Source organism: Marmota flaviventris, chromosome 4 (assembly GCF_047511675.1).
Source record: "Marmota flaviventris isolate mMarFla1 chromosome 4, mMarFla1.hap1, whole genome shotgun sequence".
Lineage (NCBI taxonomy): Eukaryota > Metazoa > Chordata > Mammalia > Rodentia > Sciuridae > Marmota > Marmota flaviventris.
In genome coordinates this window covers 101,378,182-101,390,595 of record NC_092501.1, presented here as the reverse complement: position 1 = coordinate 101,390,595, position 12,414 = coordinate 101,378,182, and the positions used below count along the sequence as shown (strand labels likewise).

At 41.9% G+C, this 12,414-nt stretch overlaps 1 protein-coding gene across 3 annotated transcripts in view; it reads right to left on the bottom strand.

The window, feature by feature from the left end:
• The window catches only part of Klf12 (KLF transcription factor 12), a 438,598-nt gene extending 428,165 nt beyond the window's left edge, over window positions 1-10,433 (bottom strand). For 2 of the 3 annotated variants that reach the window (XM_071611451.1, XM_027938085.2), the window contains exon 1: window positions 10,052-10,433. The gene's annotated coding sequence lies outside the window, so the exon portion shown is untranslated. Of the gene's footprint in view, window positions 1-9,808; window positions 9,966-10,051 lie in introns of those variants that run through there. The other variant, XM_071611450.1, reaches the window with a different exon arrangement.
• Between the last annotated feature and the right edge of the window lie 1,981 nt (window positions 10,434-12,414).

Sequence of the window (12,414 nt, the reverse complement as noted above, 5' to 3'; positions counted from 1 at the left end):
CTGCCTTTAGCACAAGCCCTGGCACTTGGAAAGTAATGACCATCTCCCTAATTTCCTTCAGAGTATGGATGTCTCTAATTGCACAATGCCTTCCAGAGCTGATTATGTTGAGTTTTTAAATGCCTCTTGTTAGTGCACCATGGAAGGAGATAAGAATTCATCCAATATTCACTAGCATCTCATATGAACTAGAAAAGAGAAGATGACACCTGTTTTGTGCAATGTGCTCTTTCAAAATTTCAGCTTATTGAGACTAAGTAAAAAGTTAAGTAAAGTCAGCAGTAGAGTGAAATGGGAACAAAAACTGGTTGGCAGTCAGGGTTCTAGTTATGACCGAACTGCTTTCCAGTTTATTTTACCTTCTCTTGAATATGCTCATCAGTAAAAGGAGTAACATGAGTCCCATCCACCTTACACAACTATCCAACTAAAACCACCCTGTGAACCACCAAGCATTAAGCAATTTTTTGGTTACTCCATTTCTCAAGTATTCAAAACTATACTAATTTCCAAGATATTTATAATTAAAATACAAGGTAACTGCTGCAGCCTAGAGCCTTGGTATAGCATGATCCACAGTACTCTAATCCCACCATGCTCAACAGCAGGCTCGTTATAAAATAAGAAATCCATGAATGCTTTTATATATACTCATTAAGTGTCCATTGCTCTCCATATAATCTCTCTAAATGAAGTATTTTGTATGTTTGCCAAAGTTTCTTATATCCACATTTAAAGTGGAAGAGCTAATGCCTATTCCAGAGGATGTCACCCTTGAAATATCCCTCCACTTTAAAGTTACTTTCTAAATATCCCCTCCGACAACACTTGTGATCAACTGCAACTGGTTGGGTTATCAAGTTTGTCCTCCATTGTTCTTTAAAAAATTCTCATTCCTATTTTTAAAGTTTTTGGATCAAGGCAAATGTTCCTAGTAGGTAAAAAATAAAATATACATCAGAGCCCATCAACAACATGAAAGAACTTCCATTAGATATAAAGTATGTTTGTTGAAATTTTACTAATCAGTTATCTTTATTATTTTTTGCTTTTATAGCCCAAATAAGTCTCTTCTAAACTCATTATTGGCCCTACTGGCAACTACATCCTAGGATCTAATTTTGGAAAAGAAAATCTTCTGGTAATATCACAAATGAGAAAAGTTTTTGGCCAAACATTATAGAGCCATCAGTTCTAAAAGATAACAGAAAAAGTAGTTGAAAATCACCATGGTTTCCAAAATGTTTCTAGTTTGCATTCACCTGTTTGCAAATTTGCTTTACTTTTGTATAAAAAAGTAAACTTTATCCATAAAAGACTTTTGTCACATATCTACTAAAACCTTGAAACCCTTGATTTCCTAGATATGAACACTTTTCTTCCCATGGACTTTGGTTAAACAATTTCTAGCACCTGGTCTACTAACCACAAATTATTTTGTATTATACTTTTCCACATAAGTCTTACTTTCCCTTTTTGATTTTCAGCTTATTAAAGATGAAGTCTTACCTATGTTTTTACAAGATTCCATATACATCGGTGCTAAAAAAGCTTTGGTCAAATGGATAAGTGCAGCATTTTTTACAAAAATAATGTTTTATTACTTTTATAACTCTCACCATAATAGCTCCAACACCTAGCAATATGGATATTATCCAGAATTTATGGATCTACTATTATCACTATTGTGCAACATCCTGTAGTAGTTACCCTCTAAAATAAATTTTTTGATTAGGTCTCATAATTTTTTAGTACATGTATCAGCAAGCTTCTGTATATAGGTAAATACTGTAGTAAATATATCCTAGTAAATGTAATAAACCAATAAAATCTACAACCAATAAAGTAATATAGACAGTAAATAATATTTATTTGTATAATATTCCCACTTCTGCTATATTCTATACCATCATAATAGAACATTATAATTAATGCCAGTTGAAGATGACAGTAATACAAGAGGAAAGCTCAGGGTTTTCTAAAGTTCAAATCTCTGTAAAATAGCTATTGACCATGCCTTTATTATTTAGCTTCACTCATAATCTGCTTCCACATCTATAAAGCAAAAACCATAATATAGCAAATAAAATAACACGGATATCATAATATATGGTAAAATAAAAAATAAATCATAATATAGAACAAATAGTATATATGACCTATATGTTTTAAGACCATGATATATATCATAGGGTGTGTGTGTGTGTGTGTGTGTGTGTGTATATATATATATATACATATATATATATATATATATATATATACATATATATATATATATATACATATATATATATATATATGTATGTATATAAAATATGCTGTAGATATATACCATATGACATAAATGTTAATGAATATTTGTTGAATAATGAAAGATATTTGTTGAATAATGAAATAATCTCAAATTTTACATAGTACACTTCTGAAAACTCGTACAAAACCCAAATATGTAGCAGTCAAGGGACTAGACTTATGTTTTAGAGATTAGTCTCACAGACAAAAAGGAAATTACAAAGCCCATAATGATATGCATTCTATTAAATAAAGTCATTAAAAATATCTGTATGGCGTTTTGTCTGTTCTATAATTTTATTATTTTTCACAATTCATCAGCTCAACTCCATTAAGCACTTTCAGTGAAGACTTACCACTTTCAGCACACTGAAGGATTATTGCCTCAATTGTGTATCAAGCTAATAAATGGTGTTCTTCATAACTATAAGCAACGCTTTCGTTTTTCCCTTTTTTCTGTTCATTTTATTAAAATAAGAAAGATAAAAAGCAAGAACATTTTCAAATAATTTTTTAAATTACTACCAAAATATCAAAGTAAGGGGGCGCTGTTACTTGGCAAGAAAGGTCCATCACAAAATAGTTCAAAAGATGGATTCACTAAATGATGATGATAAGTCAAAATTCAGTGTATAAAAGGAACTTTGGGATACCACCACAAACATACCACACACCAATTATCTGGAAGTGAACTATACAAAAGCCAAGGGTTACAAGTGCCTGTTTACTGAAGAATATATAGCAAATAAACTAACATGAAAAGTCCAGGTCCTAACTTCGGTACTATAGTGGCCACACAATAAAGAGTAGTTGTTTTATTTTATTGCTACTACTCATTATGAATGGCTGTTTTAAGAGAGTCATCATTATGATACAGCAAACTAATAGTTATTGAGCATTTAAAAACAGAGTTCTATACTAGAAGGTTTATGCACATTTTTATCTTCAAAAACATTCAGATGGACTGAGGTTGTGGCTAGAGGTAGAGCGCTCACCTACCATGCGTGAGGCACTGGGTGCAATCCTCAGCACCACATAAAAATAAAATATTGTGTCCACCTATAACTAAACAATAATATCTTTTTAAAAAATTCAGATGTTGACATTGTTTGTTCTTATTTTCTTTTTTAATTACTAATGAGTACTGAAACTTGGAGAATTAACTTGCCCAGCTAGACAGCTAACAATTGGGTAATTTGAGGTTTATCCTGCACTGTTTGAGTCCACTACACTACAGGGCTTCTTTTTGCAGTAAGAAAAACTTTTTTTTTTCTCCAGGAAAATGCAATGATTTTGAGGAATGGCTGGTAGAGTTGAATATCAGTCAATTTAACTAGAGATATATGACTTAGGTAGGAAAAGACTGTGAGAGTGGCATTTACCTACTCAAAGGACAGTTTGCATGCACTATAATAGTTACTATTCCTCAATTTATTTTTCTAGTAAGTATTTTAGCACTTACTACATATCTGGCACCATGTTAGGCACCGTATTAGATGCCAGTGAAATAACTATGAAGACAACTCATTTCCTGCTTTCAAGGGGCTTCTTATTGGGAGGAACAAGGCACATCAACAAGCAATTAACACCAGAAGGAATTCACAGGTTATGGAGCCAGGGAACACAGGCTGGAACCCAGCATGTTCCTAAAGCAGGGGATAATAAATAAGAGTTCTGCAGAAAATAATGCTGATGTTTACAGTGATAGCTGTAACATGAACAGAATTGAGAAGAAATGTACTTGTGACACCAGAAGAGTCTAAATGAGTTAGACTGATGAGTTAGTATCAGTCTGCTTCTTTGCTCTTGTAAGAATAAAGTGTTTAGGCAGAGGGTAAAAAAAAAAAAAAGTTTTTGTTTCTTTTTAACTGGAAAATATGTAGTGGGGAGAAATCACATAAATTAGTTATTATTTTCCTCAAACTTGCATGTGTAATGAAATGTGGGTGATGCTAAAATGTGTAACTATAAATAAAATGTGTTTAATAAATCTTCAAATAACCATTCAAGATCCCCATTCATCTACCTTTCTTTACTATGCACTATAAGCCATGTTTCAGACATACCAATTAAGAGAACCTTGACTTATCTGGGGAAGCTGCAATTCAATTCGCTGTACTAGCATATATCACAAATTTAATAATTCGATTTTTTCTTTTTTTAGGACATATTTAGGCACACACAGTGGCACACGCCTGTAATCGCAGCAATTTAGGAGGCTGAGGCAGGAAGATCCCAGGTTCAAGACTAGCCTAAGGCACTTCATGGGACCCTATCTCAAAATAAAATAAAGGGCTGGGGATATAACTCAGTGTTTGCCTATTTCATGTTCAAGGCCCTGGGTTCAATCCCCAGTACCACCAAAAAAAAAAAAATGTCTAGTGATAGAAGCTTCAGTGGATTCCTTAAAAGGTAGTCTAGAGGTTTTCAATCTCTAATCATTGTTGGTACTTACTTTCAATTTTCTGTAAATGATTTTTTAAAAGGCACTTTTATGTATTTTATTTTTTGCCAAGTTTAGATACCTCACCTGCATTTTATAAATGTAACTAGTGAATGACTTTTATAGGAGCTATGTAGAAACTTTTTAACAGTGACTTTCTCAAGGTCACAGAGCAAATCTCTGGTGGAGACAGGAATGGAATTCATGACCTTTGACTGCCAGCAGTTTTCTACCCACACTCGGAAATTCCTTCTCCATAAGTGTAATTTATATGCTCACTTTGAGAAGCTGGAAAAGTCCATCCCTTTTGGTGGGTGGGGGGGACATTGTGGGAGGGACAAGGGAAGGACATGAGTAGTTTTCCTGTCAAATCAGCTGTCACACCAGTACTTTATAGTTTTACAAAGTGACATTTATCCACATTACCTTATTTAACCCTCACACAGTTAAGAAACTTGACGAAGGTCATCCAGACTTAGTAAGTGAGAGAGGCAGACTCAACCTGAGACACTGCTGCCACAGAAGCAAGCGAGTCCTGCCTCTAGGATGCATGGTCTTAGAGGGAACCTGATTATGAAATGAATGGAGGCGTTTTTCTTTTTCATTTTTGACATTAATTGATCACGGTAACCTTTTATGCTTATTTTCTTTGCAGCAGGGTGTTTTTTTTTATGTTTTGTTATGAATGAGCTTTTGAATCTCAAAGTGAAAATAATATTACTAAGCACAGAATTTGAAAAAAGATACTTTGTGTTTCCCCTTTTCTCTTCATGTGTGGCTTTTTACTGTAATTATTAGTCAACATATACGGAATGAGCTGATATATATATAAAGACAGAGCATATAAAAACACATGCATAAATATACATAATACTAAATATACATAAAATAGTGAATATATGTGTACGTAGCATATACATACACATCATGCCAAAAATCCCCGGGAAAACCTGCATATACTATAAAATGCTGATGTTGCACTTGGGACACAATTTCTAGCTGTCAAAGCCGGAAAGTATTTCTTATGGTAGCTTCCACGGCCTTTATTGGGGATGACAAAACTATCCCAAAGCTCTCCAACCAAGTGTTCCTTCTCTGGTTCCAGGAAGGAAGACAAATGCAAGGGTTTTCTGCTTACTCCCTCTATACAAATATTGCTTAGACCAGTCCAGTTAGTCCACTGGTAAATATACAAAAATACTTAAATAAATCAATTAATTAAAAAGATTAACATCAAAAGTATGACTTTAAGTTTAAAAAAAAAAAAAAAACCACACCAGAGTAGAATTTTTTGGGTGAACGTTCTGTAATCTTGTACCAGACCAAAACAATTTTTTTATGGAGCAATATGACTAGTCAAGTAGCTACTTTATGACAATAAACACCCAAAACCGAAAAATCCTTTTGTAACATAATTACTGAGAATATATATAGAGAGTAACCATTTAATCCACAGCATGTGTTCTCCACCACAGGAACTCAGTAGCTGACATCAGATGGGGTGTGGCGGCGGGTGTAGGCCCTGAAAATGAATTCTGGCGGGTTGAAGTCAGACAGCTAGCTCTCTGGCAGGCGCTGGGATCTAGAAACCAAGCAGGTCTGACAGGGCCAAAGGCAGTTGACCTTCTCAGCACAGGGCAAGGCCCATCTGTTTACTCCCATTCTGCTTCTGGGAAGAGTGTTGTGGTAGATGAGTTAAGGCTGTGGTTATAGGGTGTTGCCACTGACTTAATTTTAATATTTTCACCCTTAAATTTTGTCCACATTTAAAGCTGAATGATGTGTATAACTTGTAGGCTGAAAAAAAAATGTGTGGGGTTTTTTTTAAGTTTTGAGTTTTAAAAAAAAAAAAAAAGAAAAGAAATGAACACTGACCAAAAACAGATATTTCCAGTTCACTATCATATGGTATTTTCAAAATGTAAATGACACAGGCAACTGCAATCCACCTCAGAATTTATAAAAGTGAAAGTTATTTCCTCCACAAGAAAAGATAACAATGGTATCAATTTTAACAAAACTATTTTGAGAATTTTAGTGTTGCTCATTAATCAATATGCGAACACAAGTGGGTAAACTTATTTATACCCCAAAAAAGAGTAAATTTGTAAGTTTCAAATGAGTTTGTGCCATTACTAATTTTGTACAACTATTTCACATTAATGCATAAAGTAGTTACATTTACAAACTTGACACTAAGAATACTGTTTCTCTCAAAATACAAAGAAAACAAATCATCTGACATCCCAATTTAATGTGATTCACAAAATATTACTTAATTTGTATAAATGCAAAATCCCATGTTTTTCATTTTACATGATGGAGAAAATGCCCAATGTTCAACTATTTAACAACACTGCCTCTCTGGGTAAGGTTACTCAAAACTCTTAATTAACCAACATTTCCAATTCAAAATGCCCTTAGTACAGGCCTGAAGGCCTAAGCACTTAAGTCATCTTTGCTAAAATAAAACACACCTATGTTTAAGATCAAATTATCCCATTAAGTTGATAACAGCCTGTTTCAAGATATAACATCTAAAACTCACTCTGAGGTTGTGAAAATGCATGTTTCCCTTCTCAGGAGACTAAAAGAAATCCCTGAGAAATACATATATTTTTACATGACCAGAACACTCTAGATATTCTAGGCTTGATGCATGCTCTCTGGACTGAACATCAAGCATCCTGACTTGTTCTCCCCTGGGCCTGGAAGAGTGAATGCACTGTTTGCAGTCCCTTCCCTGTCAGTACAAGCATAAACTGCAGCAGTAGTAAACAACCACCAGCCAAGAGTTGCGAAGGTCAAGGTCTCAAATGCTATACAAGGGCCATTTCCTCCCAAAAGACATTCATTTCTTGAAAAGAAACTTTGAGGGTAGGGGAATATTAAGGGCTCATTAGCACAACAATTTTCATTCAATAAACTGTAATAAAAAGCATACCCTAATAAAGTTTAACTGACTGAAGTTTCTTTTAAGGATGCCTTACTAAATTGTAGGTATATAACTGAAGGACTTTAAAAATAAACAGAAATCCCTTAAGTATGTTTTGTTTAACCTGACATGTTAGTTTTAGTTGATGAAATTTTTATGTGAAAACATTCCAATTTTACCAGTTTAAGTACGAGTTGATAGAATAATAAATCTTTTTTTGAAATACATTACAAATTTCTGCCTATTCTTGTATTGCTCAAACTGCTTTCTCCTCAACTCAAAGGAGATTACTATACTCAATCTATATCATGACTGACCATGCTGCAGCAATAAAGATGTATCTTATGCAACTGAAATGTCTGTCCTTCAACATCCTATTTCTACTAAGATTCTACTATTAAAATTTTTCCAACCTAAAAGTATACCTCTTACTCATAGCCAATTTCTATGTGGTTTTTAAAAATGTAAACAACATGTGAATGAGGTCTGCAAATAGCACAACCAGGCTTTTTTTTTCCTTTGGAGGAGGGGGTTCCACTGTTGTAATGAAATGCCAAATCTAAAAGCATTTCTTAGAAGATGGCATACTCTCACTCTTCAAAGTGACCACTCCTATTCTCATCACAAGTGGCTGCTTGCTAAAAGCCACCAAATTTATTTCAAAGCATTTACTTATCTAAACAACTCCATCCTCCACTAAGAAAAGGGCACCGGAGGCGCGTCTAGGTGGATTTGCAGAATGACGTGTAGTTGATTGGCAGATGTCTACCGAAGCAACTAGATGCACATGCACTAAATGTAAATAGAGCTGCTAGATGTTACAGGGAAACCGAATATTAACGCTCAGTTAAAATATAAGAGCGCTCGGCAGAGATTCGATTAGCCAGTAGAATTATTTGAAACAATCCATACAGAACATACTTAAGCCATCTGTACAGTTAAATTAGAGAGCTGACAATATTAACCACACAAACTGTTTATCCAGATTACACATTCCGTTGTACTAATACTCTTTAACTCAACACAGTCAGCTTTTATCAGCTGAATTAAGGCTATTACTATTAAAGTATGCAAAACTCCAAGAGCAGGGTGAAGGGGGTTGGGAAGCTGCAGGGCATATAACAAAGGAATTGGTACTTTTTCCAAGCATTTGCCTCAAATGGACTGCGAAACAAAACTGTTGAATGCACCCCACCCTTTTCCCCAAAGATAAAAGTTTGCAAAGTTCTAGTAGGCAGTTCTTTACCCAACAAAAGCAGGATTGATTCTCCCAGTAGGGAAGCATCTAACACGAACACCAACTACGTCGCGGAGGTCAAGTCCGAGCCCTCGGAGAGAGCTTCTAAGGCAAGAAGTGGCTCCCAGGCCGGCTCCGCGGGCTTCCCGGCCCGGGTGGACGTGCAAAGTTGCCCCTTGTCAACTCCGGCCAGGTCCCCCGTAATTGAAAATAACAGCCACGGGCCAGCCCCTGGCTACTTCCATGGATCAGGCACTGTGGCAAGTGACAGTTACACATCATTACGACCAGAGACAATAATGAATGTAGCACCAGGACCACTATTCATGCCAGCAGTGTCATCTCTGTCTTAACCCTTTCCCCTCCAGTCTCTCCAACACACACACACACACACACACACACACACACACACACACACCACGGCCCCGGTGCGGCAGTTATTCATCCAACCCATTCTATTCCTGGGGGCCAACTACTTCCACCAGTTCCTCTCCGCCCCCCAATTCAGCCCTTGGGGTTTTATTTCTCATCCTTAGCAACTGACAGGCAAACGCTGCAACCAACAATTCCACTAGGGGTAGAAAAACATTGGCTTAATTCACCTTACTTGCTAAGTTCTTTTTAAAATTTTAGGGGAGTGGGGGAAGTAACCTCCCTCTTTCTTCTCCACGAATCCGACCGACGCTACTTGCTTTGCAAAAGCATCACCCTTCCCCGGCCCCCTCCCGCTTCCCAACACTTTACCCTCTTTAAGAACACAGACCAACCAAAATGATTTAACTTGAGCAGATGACAGAAGGAAAATAAAATATGTTAAGAGAATACGGTCTGATTTGGGATGGCAGGAAAAAAAAAGAGGGGGTTGTTTATTTTGATAAGAAACGGAATCGGCACAGACCTGAACAGAAGCTGCAGAGCAGGAGAAATTGTTTTCTTTCCCTCACACAGAGTCCCCCTCTCGCTCGCCCTTTCTCTCACACGCGCGCGCGCGCGCACACACACACACACACACACACTCGCACACACGGCGTCACCCGCGCACACTCACACGCACAAGCAGAGCCTCTCAGCTGCTCTCTGCAGTTCTCAGGAAATGAATGGGGGGCAACCCAGGGAACTGTTGTACTTGCAAATGACTTACCAGGATCACATGATGCGCTAAATGTAGGGTGGGCCGGTGGGTGGAGGCTGACGAGACGCGAGCCCCGGTCTAGCGTGGGGAGCCTCGCCAGGCCCGCATCGAATTACCCCGGGGCCCAGCCGAGGGGGTTGCAGGACGCCGCTTCTCCTCCCTTGCAGCCCGCAGCTCAGGAAACCGGAGAGGCGCGGGGGGTGGGGGGGGTGGGGTGAGATTGGGGGGGTGAAAACACCAAACCCCCAAACAAAAGAGCTCCGGGTCCTTCTCCCCAGAAACAAAGCCCCGCCGCTGCGGGCGAGCCCCGGGGTGGGGCCGAGGGCGGGGGCGGCGGCGGGGAGGGGCTCGCTCAGCAGGCGCTAAGTCGCTTTATTGCCATAAAATGGGGCCCCCGAGCCGCTCCGCCCGAGGATTAGGAGGCGGGCTCTGAGTGTGATGGTTGAAATCCCCTGTGGGAAACTAACCCCTCCCCGATCGCAGAGGTAGAAGGCAACACCCACTGCCCAGCCCTCGCCTCGCCGCCCGGGCCGCCGGCTGGGGGGTGGGTCCGCGGAGCCTCCACCCCGCCCCACCCCGCCCCACCCCTGCCTCCGCCCCCCGGCCTCCGGCCTCGGTCGCGCTTCCCTTTCACCTGCACCACCTTGCTGCGGCACCCAAAATAACCTACACATGGCCAACGGAGCTCTGGGAGCCGCCGGCTGAGGGGCCCTCAGGGGCTCACAACAAGAGGAACCCCCGATTGCAACTCGCCGGGCGAGGACTCGCTCTGAGCTGCGAGAAAGTCCCTCTCTTTTGTGTCAGATCGCGCAAGGCAGCCTTAGGAAAAGAATTGGGAGACAAATAAAGCGGCGAGCCCGCTTGGCCCCCGCCCCTTCCCCGCGCCCGCCCGGGTAGGGGCGGGCAAGGAGGGGGCCGGGGCGCTCGAGCGGTCCCCGCGGCTCAGCCGCCAGCTAACTTGGAAAGGTGTGGGCGGAGCCGGCTTGGGCGGCCGTCCGAGGCTGCGGGGCCACTAGCGGGGACCGCCCCCGGGCGCCGGGCATTCGCCAGCGCCAGGGCAACAATGGGGTCCCGCCAGGGGCAGCTCCTCGAGTAGCGCCTAGAGGGCAGGGTTGGATGGGCAGGTGGGGCGGAGGGCTGGGCTAGGACGCGGGGGAAGCATTGTTTGGGTTCAGGAGCAACGCACGTTGCGGGCGTGGGGAGGGCGCCCTCCCTCCACGCGCTTCACCTTGGCGGGATGAATGGGGGCAAGGCTACGACTCGTGCCTCGCTTTGCGACCCAGGGAGAGGGGCTTGCCCGCATCAGTGATTTGGGAAAGCAGGCGAACTCGCAGGAGAGAGCAAAAGAAATGAGAGCTGAGGACCTCTGCCAAGGTGGCGGGGGCGCGAGGCTAGACCCCTGTCCTGCGCCTCGAAGAAGAGCCCCGAGAGGCGCGCGGCTCCCGAGTCCTTGAAGCTTTCCCCGGCGGGCCCTCCCTCCGCGCCCGGGGCAGCGGATCCGCGGGATTCTGGGGCGGGAGAGGGAGGAGGCGGACGGCCGTTCCCGCGGCGGCTCGGAGGGCGCGAGGTCAGCGGCACGCGGGAGGGTCGGCGGGGGCAAGACGGGGCGGAAGCGGGACTGGCCCGCGGTCCCCGATGGTCGGTGTTTGCGGGCGCCACTTTCTTGCAAACCTAGGTGAGCGCTCTAGGGCGCCGGAGTGGGCCAGCCACCCCTGCCCGATGGCCCTGAGCCCGCCCTGCGTGGGAAACCGCCGCGGCGGTGGGAAGGCCGGGAAGGGGAAGTTTGTGTTAGGAGAGAAAGATTTGCAGCACTGTGGCATGAAGTCGGGTGGGGAGAGAAACCAGGGAGAGGCCGAGAAACAGGAAATGAGAGCAAAGGAGCAAATTCAAGCCAGGAAAAGCCGGGTTCTACATCTGTGTGGCACTGTGGCATTTTCCCAACACTTCTTAAGGCCCGGTGTGCGCTGTTACTGAAAACAAAAGGGAGGGGGTGCTCCCAGCGCATCCTCTGCCCCCTGCCACGTCTGGCATCTGGGGCGAACTGGCAAGGTGGTCCAGCCCAGAGTCCCGCGGCCGGTTTCTAGTCCTGACAAGATGAATCAGCGGGCCCCGTCTTATGAATAAAAGGTTTGAAAGGAGCAGTCTGACCCGGTCTTAGTGTTTCCAAGAAGAGCAAATGAGACAAGTGCGAAAGTGCCTGAAATTTGTGAAGCACTCCTCAGCAAAATAGCGGGAGCGGAAAGGCATGAGACTCCTAGACCCCAAAGGGTAATGGAACCTGGACAGGAGGTAGAGGTAGCCTGGGCGGGCTCTCTGTTAAGAGTAATGGTTCTGCAGACCCCACCCGCTGGTCTGATTCCAGACAGAGAGTA